This window comes from Panthera pardus, unplaced genomic scaffold (genome assembly GCF_024362965.1).
Source record: "Panthera pardus isolate Hobbes unplaced genomic scaffold, ASM2436296v1 HiC_scaffold_8, whole genome shotgun sequence".
NCBI lineage: Eukaryota > Metazoa > Chordata > Mammalia > Carnivora > Felidae > Panthera > Panthera pardus.
The window spans coordinates 60,057,681-60,066,836 of NW_026527013.1; the positions used below are offsets into that span (position 1 = coordinate 60,057,681).

The 9,156-nt window shown below is 51.9% G+C and overlaps 1 protein-coding gene across 3 annotated transcripts in view; it reads left to right on the forward strand.

The window, feature by feature from the left end:
- Positions 1 to 2,622: 2,622 nt before the first annotated feature.
- The window catches only part of LOC109261385 (solute carrier family 41 member 3-like), a 319,912-nt gene continuing 313,378 nt past the window's right edge, over positions 2,623 to 9,156 (forward strand). The window contains exons 1-3 of one of the 3 annotated variants that reach the window (XM_053896885.1): positions 2,630 to 2,724; positions 8,417 to 8,550; positions 9,076 to 9,156. The exon at positions 9,076 to 9,156 is cut by the window's right edge and continues 47 nt beyond it. The gene's annotated coding sequence lies outside the window, so the exon portion shown is untranslated. Of the gene's footprint in view, positions 2,725 to 8,416; positions 8,551 to 9,075 lie in introns of all 3 variants that reach the window. The other 2 variants (XM_053896890.1, XM_053896886.1) reach the window with 2 other exon arrangements.

The window sequence follows — 9,156 nt, forward strand, 5'->3', positions numbered from 1 at the left end:
TTGAGAGAGGGGAGGGAGAATGAGCAGGGGAGGGGCAGAGAGAGGGGGAGACAGAGAATCCCAAGCAGTCTCTGCCTTGTCAGCACAGAGCCTGATGAGAGGCTCGAACTCACGATTGTGAGATCATGACCCGAGCCAAAGTCGGAAGCTCAAACGACTGAGCCACCCAGGTGCCCCTCATTTAACCTTTATAACATCCTTATAGGTATTATCCTCAAGTACGGTCACATTGCGAGTTAGGACTTTAATATACAAATTCAGGGTAGGGAACAACACAACTCGGTCCATAATATCTGTTAACATTTTATCATTTACAAATTTATTTTGTGTCTATATATCTTAAATTTCCATCCCAGGACTACAGTTTGGTATAGTATCTCTTTGTAAAGCTACTCACTGCCAAAAGTTCAGCCAGGCCTGTGGACTCCCAAGGCAGCACTCTGGGCACTTCTAGATGCCCGTTAGTGAGGGCAAGAGAATGGGGCACGAGCTAGTTTGCAGGATTTGGTGCACACTGCCGGCCACTTACCAAGGCCCTGAAGAATGGGTCCTGTGTCCGGGTATTGCAGTTGTCCTTTGGAACTTAGCTGGGGCTGCCCCCTTTGCAAGAGTGCTACATTCTCCCTATGGTTTCTTTACTATTTAAGTCAACTATTTTTACTATTTACTATTTAAGTTGCCATTTATCCTCATGCTTTTGATGGTTTATTTTTCTTGCATTAGAGGTAAGTAGAAAATAAAATGTTTCTTATACTCATAAGTATATTGACACAAGATAAGCCCACCTCAAAATTTACAGGGCAAGATTACAAACGGGGGCCCACAGGGGCACCTGGGTGGATCAGTTAAGCATCTGGCTTCGGCTCAGGTTCCTGGGTTCAAGCCCCACATCGGGCTCCGTACTGACAGCTCAGAGCCTGGAGCCTGCTTCCCATTCTGTGTCTCCCTCTCTCTCTGCCCCTCTCCTGCTCGTGCTCTGTCTCTCAAAAATAAAAGTAAAAAAAAAAAAGTTAAAAAAAACACAAATGGGGGCCCCACAAACCATATGTTTAAATACATATGCAAGGAAAACATAGCTGTAAAATAGAGTCTATTCTGTTTTCTGGCCTTGACAAATGTACTTCCATAGCAACTTGGGAGGTCAGGTTCAAATGTAGAAATCTTGGACTCTTGTATAAAGACACAGGTCATGCCCCACAACTGGTTCATTCTCTGGGGCACTGATCTGAGTATATATCCTAGCAGTGGGCTTGGAGCCATTCAGAATTCCCAGGACTGGGAGCTGGAGCATTGTCTGGAAAGTTTAGGGCAGGATTACTGGCTACCAGTAGACATGAATCCTCTTTCCTTGGGGAGGGCAGGAGGTGCCAGAGGATGGCTGGCCCCGGAAGCCTAGGTGGATAAGGAGGTGTGCAGGCAGTACCCAACCCAGATATAGGACAGGACACCTGCTGAAAATCAGGGTGTCTGTAAACTTGTAGAATATATCTATATATATCTATATATGTATTTGTGTTTAACATGCAGATTTGTCTTTTGCTGAAATAATATAGCATAGGACTAAATTTTGTTAAATATCTAGCATTCACATGCCCTTGTGTTTCCATTCATTTTGGACTTTCGTCTGATTCCACTGATGTTCTGGCTCTGTGATCATGAACAGGTTTGTGGCAAAAACCATGAGGATGAACTTTGCCTGAGGCTGTGTCCCCCCAAAATCTCTCCTCCCTCTTTAGATGTTGGTCAGAAGAGGCCAACAGTTAAGACTGTTTTGAGTCAATTAGGAAAAATAGAACTGGACTGGGTATTGCTAAGTTTGTTGGGTGTGATACTGGTATTATTGAGGATGTTTGAAAAAAAAAAAAACAACCTTAATGATTGGAGAAACATGCTCAAGAATTTAAAGGTGAAATATGTCTGCCAGAATGCTTTAAAACTACTCCAGGAAAAAAAAAAAGTGTGTGTGTAGGGGGAGGGATATAGATGGGGGAAAAAAAGGGCAAGATGCAGACCATGATGGAAGCTGGCCTATTGGTTTATGGGACCATTTTATTATTCTACTTTTGGCGTGAGTGAACATTTCTCATAATAAAGAAGTTAAAACACAAGAACACAACGCTGTCCTGGAGAGCTGATGGAGCTCTGGCTGCAGGCGAAGCAGCTGTCCCTTAAGAATGGCCAGTCTTCACACACCCTTTACAGACGGGATCCTCAAGCCCCCCCCCTTTCCTCCTGGGTGGTTTTACAGCCCTAGACTCGGTTTCCTTCTTTGTAAACCAGGCCTCAGCACACGACCTCCCCCTAAGGGCTGTTTCGAGCATTAACTGCAGCAAAGGAGGAGAGGAGCTTGGCACGCTCAGGAAACAATCGGGTTTACAGCCCAGAAAGACTTCTGGCTCCACGTGTCCCCACCACAAAGGCCAAGCTCCAGGGTCCCGGGGGCAGAGTCTGCGTGGCCCTGACTTCTGGCGCGCTCTGGGTCGAGCAGCGAGACCTTGGAACTGGGGACACCCCCTCCCCACCTCCCCTCGGGCCCTGGGCGACAGGGCCCCGCCTCCAGGTAGCCCCGCCCAGTCCCCGCCCCGTCACGCTTTCGCCGGGTCCTGAAACCGCCAGGCAAGTTGGCCTGAAGATCTGGCATTCCCTGTTTCCTCATTGAACCCTCCCCTTGGCCCGCGCGCCTTCTGCTCGCCTTCTGCGCGCTGCTGCCCGGGAGGGGATCGGGTAAGCGTGGCGCTGCGCCCCAAGCGGGCCTGGGCAGGGGTGCGGGAAGTCTGGGGTAAAGCGGCGATGGAGTCCAAAGGGGGCGGTCTGGGTGGATGGACATGTCACACTGAGGAGGCCCGGCCCTGGGGAAGCGCTGGGGTTGGGGCGCGGAGTGGGGGATGAGCAGTAGAGGGAGTAAACCCAGGGCCTTTGGAGGGGGACCTCGGGACGGGGTGGGGCACACCTGGAAAGTCCGGGGCCTGGGCAACGCAGAAGAGGACGTGAACCCAGAGCTGGGGGAGTCCGGTGGGACGCCAGGGGCCTGCAAATAGGCGAAAGTAAGGGAAAGCGGGAAGGGGAAAGAGAAAGTGGTCCCAGAGGGGCCTCGGGCAGAGGGGGCACCTGGGGAGGTATCCAGGTAAGGGCCCAGGGCTGGGTCCTGGATGACGGACCTGGGGTGGAGGGAGACAAACCCAGGGCCCAAGGCGGGTTTGGTGTCCGGGGGAGGGTGGGGGGAGAGGGGAGGGGAATCCAGACTGAGGGTTGGGCAAGTCTTCAGGTATTTCTGAGGCTCTCTCTCCCGCATAGCCAGTATTTTGGCTTACTAGGCCTGCTGTCCCCCCACCTACTTATCAGAAACTACCCAGGTGGGTACTCCAGCTGATTCTGATGCAGCTATAATTTAAGAGGCACTGGTCTGAAACATTAGAGCTTTGAGGGATTTGAAGTGGGAGAACCAGCCAGGTGTCCTGTGATGTAAGTGCATTATTACATTTAATCTTCACAGCCTTGTGAAGTTGGTGCTCTTGTCCCCATTTAACAGACGAGGCACAGAAATTTCACTTTTCCAAGGACCAGCATCTAGGAAGAGGAAGAGCTGGGATTCAGACCCTCAGGGCAGACTCCAGGGTGCTCCCACTGAACCAGGTCTCCTGTAAAGTCCAGAGGTAGTTTGGCCTCACAGCAGGTAGTGGGCAGCTGAGTGGAGCCATCGGTTCCAGCATTTTGGCTGTGCAGTGAAGAGTTAGGACTGGCCTTGTCTCTTGCCTTGGGGTGAGCACTAGTTTGTATGAGGTCCCGGTGACCAGGTCTCAGACCTGATGTGTTTGCCCCAGGGTGCCCAAAGGCCCTAGATTCAAGGCCAGCTTCTCCCTGACTCACGGGGAGGCTCCGCATCAGTGTCCTCCTCAGTCTGATGGGTACAGACTCTCCAGGAGGCATCTGCAAGAGCAATGACCTTACAGATTCCTGTGACTGGCAGCCAGGTGGGCCCAGGTCCCCCTGCCCAGCCCTTCTCAAGACCTGTGCCCGAGGAAGGGGCTCCAAGCACATGGGCTGTGCAGGGCTCTCACTCCACACTCTGACACCTTGGCAGGGTCTGACACCTTGGTAGTTCTTTGTTGTGGGGGCCTGTCCTGGGGCACCGTCTCCATATTGTGTCCTCTGGGGGAAAGGCTGGGTGGGAACCTCTGCCCTGGAGTCAGTGCCACCCCCCCAGGTCTCCCCCTCTCTGGGGGCTACAGGACAGGGTTTTCCTGCGTCCACAGCCCACTCTCCCGACAGAGGCCGCCTTCACCAGCAGGCCTGTCCTTCAGGACCTGGTGTGTTCATCCGTATTCTTCTGTCGATGCAAATGACATCTGAACACATTCTCCTTCTGACACACCCCCACCTTCCCAAGGAAGCTGAGTGCCCTTGACTACCATCCACAGGGTTGTGAGGTCCCTGCTGGGGGATCACGGAGGCCCCACACTGTAAGGGCACAGGGTAGGTAGGAATGCGTGCTGGGTGCTGACCCAATGGGCCTCTGGTGCACATTTGATGAGTTTAGAGGGTCTTCTTCAGTGTGCTTCCCTCACACAAGTTTCTTCTGGAACTGTTCTGTGTGGTCCTCATAGCTCTGCCCTACACCTTGAGAGGAGGCCTCTTTCTTAGCAGTCAGGGAACCCTTCAGTTTAGCTCGGCTGCTGGCACTTGCCTCCTGGTGCCTACCTGATGCTACAGGCCAGGAATGCCCGCTGGGCCTATACTACTTGTGATGATTCCCCAGCAGGTTCCCCTCCTGGAGCCATTGTTGAAGCTGGATCAGCCCTTGTGGTTCTTGTTATATTGTAGGAAGAGCGTCAGCAAAATCATCAGGGAACTTTGGAGAACAAGGTTTATTACTCACAGGTCCTGGCAGGTCCATGGCACATGCGAGGGCCACACAGCCACACAGTATAGTCTCAGGTGGAGAGGGAGGGAGGATGCGTGGGCCTGGGGCTCTGCATTTGTTGGAATGAGATAATTAGGGTTTCATGGGTTCCTTATTATCGGATGGCTTAAAACATGAGAACAAGAAGTAGGATAAGGGAAGGGAGAAGCAGAGTCACTCAAGCAGTCAGTGATCTAGATTACCCAGGACTTGCTAAAAGGGGAGCTTTATGTGTGTGGGTGACCTTGTGGGGTTGGTTTGCTAGGAGCTGGCTGCCTTTGACATGGATGCCTCAGCAATCAAAGGCTTCTTGACATGCACACACTAGGAGCCCCAGGAGAAACAAAATCAGTCCCAGCACAATTAACCTAGACTTTATTGTAGAGTGCTGAACACAGGAAAGCTCCAGAAGAGCCTTTTAACAAGGGGGAGGTGGGCAGAATGTTTTAAGGGCTTTAGGGGGAAGGTATTTGTCAGAGTTCCTGTAGATGTTGCAGGAAGGGGTCAGCACCAGTGCGGCCATTTTCAGAAATGAGAGCAGGGCATCATACTTGATAGTCAGCAGCTCTTCTGTGCAGGATGGACTAAACTTAATCAGGAAAGAGGAGAAGGGATGAAAAGGAGCAGGGGCTAAAGTCACATGCAGGAGGGGTGGGGGGGGGACACCACAGTGGGCAAGTCTCAAGTCCTTGAGTCTCTCATGCCCTAGTGAATCTGTATGGAACCAGACTAGAATGCTGGCAGAAAAACCTGGCACACAGGAGGGCCAGCGGTAGTAAATCTGGCCATGGGAGATTAATCTCTTGGTGGAACTTAGCCAGGGTTTCCTTGAGGGTGCGATTCATCCGCTTTACTTTCCCTGAGCTCTGGGGTTGGTAAGCAATGCACAGTTTCCAGGTAACATTGAGGGATTTTGTTAGGGTTTGTATAATGTCTGCCACAAATGCAGGCCCATTATCACTGTGTATGGTTAAGGGTAGACCAAACCAAGGCACAATCTCCTGTAGAAGAGCTTTGGCCACTCTGCGACTTCCTTCCGTTCTGGTCTGGAATGCTTCGACCCATCCCAAATATGTGCAGATTATTACAAGAAGGTACCTGAAACCTTTATTTGGTTGTATGTCAGTAAAGTCCACCTCTAAGTCTTTGAAAGGGGCGGCCCCCATCCATCACGTGCCAGGCAGGGGCTGTGGGGACAGACGAAGCATTGTTTTGGCACACGTTCCACCTTGTTCACTGACAGCTCGGCATAGTGCTGGCAGCTGGCTGACAGAGTTGTTCTTTTTGAGGAGGGCCTCTAGTGCAGTTTTTCCTAGGTGTGTGAGTTGGTGATGTTCCTTCACTAGGTGATTTCCCACAGAAAACAAAGGGGACAAAGATGTGCCCATTTGGCATGACCCACCATCCCTCTTTGCTTAGTGTGCCCCCTTCTGTCGAGGCCCAACTTATTTCTTCTTTGGTATACAGGGGAGGGGAGGCTTCCCTCTGGGGTGCAAGAGTCATAGTGTAGGCAGGAGCTTCACCCGGGTCACCACAGGTGGCCGCTCAGGCTGTTTTGTCAGCTGGGTGACTTCCTTGAGTTATGGGGTTGTCTCCTTTCTGATGCCCCTTATGGTGTAGGATGGCTACCTTGTCTGGCAGCCAGGTGGCCTCAAGAAGCTTTCGTATTTCTTCCTTGCTTTGGATCATTTTCCCTGCAGTGGTAAGGAGGCCTCTTTCCTTATAGCTGGCCCCGTGCACCTGCACAGTAGCGAAGGCATCAGCTTCATGGGAATCAGTGTAGATGTTAACTTGTTTACCTTTGCTAAGGATGAGGAACCAGGTTAAGGCATACAGTTCAGCTTGTGCTGACCATCCTTCCGGCAAGGCCTTGGCTTCCAGAACGTCGGTGGTTGTGGTTACCACATATCCTGCTCCTCGGCTGCCCTCTTGTAAATAGCTGCTCCCATCGCTGAACAGGGTGATCTCTGGGCTTGTTATAACCTGGTCTTGGAGGTCCGAGCGGCTGGTGTAGACTTCATCCACTACTTTGGAACAGTCATGGTCGGGTTCTCTCTCCTCCGTGGGAAGGAAGGTGGCCAGGTTGATGTTCTTACTGTTTCAAGAGTGACCCCTGGGTTTTCATAGAGAAGGCCTTGGTATTGTGTCAGCTGAGAATTGGAGAGGAAATGATATCCTTGAGCGCTTGTGAGGGACACGACCATGTGTGGAACCTTAACATTAAGTGTTTGTCCCAGTGTGAGTTTGCCTGCCTCCTTGATGAGCAGGACTGTGGCTGCCAGCGCTCTGAGGCACGGTGGCCATCCTGCAGCCACGGGATCAAGTTTTTTTGACAGGTAGGCTACTGGCTGTTGCCAAGGCCCCATGCCCTGAGTGAGCACTCCAAGGGATATTTATTCCTTTTCATGCACAAAGAGGATAAAGGGCCTTCTGTGTCAGGCAAACTCAGGGCTGGGGCTCATCCCAGAGCCAACTTTATTTCTGTGAAAGTGGTCCTTGCCTCCTCAGTCCATGCAAGGGGCTCCCAGTCTGGCCCTCCCAACAGGTCATAGAGGGGCCTCGCTATGGCTGAGGATGCAGGAATCCAAATGCGACAGAACCCCACGGCCCCTAAAAATTCATGCAAGCCTAGTTTTGTTTGGGGCTGTGGCGGTGTAGTGATAACGTCCTTCCTTTCCAGTCCTAGTTCTCTTTTTCCTTTTGTGAGGAGGAAGCCTAAGTAGCGGACCTGCTGCTGACAAATCTGTGCCTTTTTCCTAGAGGCCCGGTACCCCAAGTAGGATAGGAGCTGCAGGAGGGCCTTGGTACCTTTCATACAGTTGTCTTCAGTGTCGCTGGCAAGGAGGAGGTGGTCTACGTATTGGAGGAGGACACACCCTGTGGTTTCCCTCAGAACGTTGGCGAGGTCTGCGGCTAGTGCTTCCCCAAAAAGAGTGGGCGAGTTCTTGAAACCTTGGGGAAGTTGTGTCTATCCAGGTCAGCTGCATCTGGCACCCTGTAACGGGCTCAGTCCACTGAAAGGCAAACAATGGTTGACTTTGAGGAGCCAGGTGGAGGCAGAAGAAAGCACCCTTCAGGTCGAGGCATGTAAACCATGTGGCTGACCCCGGAATTTGGCTGAGGAGAGTATATGGGTTCGGAACCACTGGGTGTAAGGAAACAGTCACTTTGTTAATGGCCCTCAGATCCTGTACTGGTCGGTCTCCTCCTCCTGGCTTCTTGACTGGCAAGAGCAGGGTATTCCAAGCCAACTGGCACTCAATTCGAATACCTGCTTCTCTGAGCTTGGTCAGGTGCTCTTGTATAACCCATTCTAGTCTTGAGTGGGAGGGGGTACTGCCTTTGTCTCTGAGGTTGGGCTCCAGGGATCAGGTCAACAATGATGGGGGCCCGATTTCAAGCTAGTCCAGGTGGGTTATCTTCAACCCATACGGAGGGGAATGTGAGCCTGAATTCTGAGGGGTTACAGAATAAGGCCTGGGTGCAGAATAGTCTCCATTCTTCTTCGCTTGGCAGGGTAATCGCCAAGACCAGGGTTTCCTTCTGCCTTGGGTTTAATTGGAGGTGAGTGCATCCAGTGGGTTCAAAAGTCATCTGGGCCCCAAGTGTGGAGAGCAGATCCTGGCCCAGGAGATGACTTGAGCAGTCAGGTAAGTAGAGGAACTCATGCCGGACCTTGTGACCCCCCCAAGTCCACATTGTCGAGCTTGACAGAAGAGCTGCTGTATTGCCCGTGTCCCAGTAGCCCCAAATATGGCTGTTGCCTTTTGGCTTAAGGGTGCCATAGGGGAAGTAACAACGGAGTGTTCAGCCCCAGGGTCAACCATGAAAGTTATTGTTCGGCCCCCTACTTTCATTTCGACCGTGGGCTCATGGGGGCCAAGAGAGAAAGAGCCCGGCCCCTCTCAGTCCGATTCTACCCTGGCCAGACCAACGAGGTTCTCACCTCGAGGTTCCTCCCAATATTGGCTGGGTTTTGAGGGTCCCTTCCGATTTGGACATTCATTCTCCTAGTGTCCCTTCTCTTTGCAGTATGCACATCGGTCCCTTGCTAAGGTGGCTCTGGGCTTCTGCCCTTTTGGTGGTTGGGGTCTTCCCACCTTCGCAGCGTCTGTTCCTTTTAGTTCTGCTGCGAGAAGGGTGGCTTCTTAGTCTTCTCTCCGCTTCTCTTTCAGCTGTGACTTCTCTGTTCATGAAAACCTTATTGGCGACCTCTATCAACTGAGTGATATTCATCCCGGCAAAGCCCTCCAACT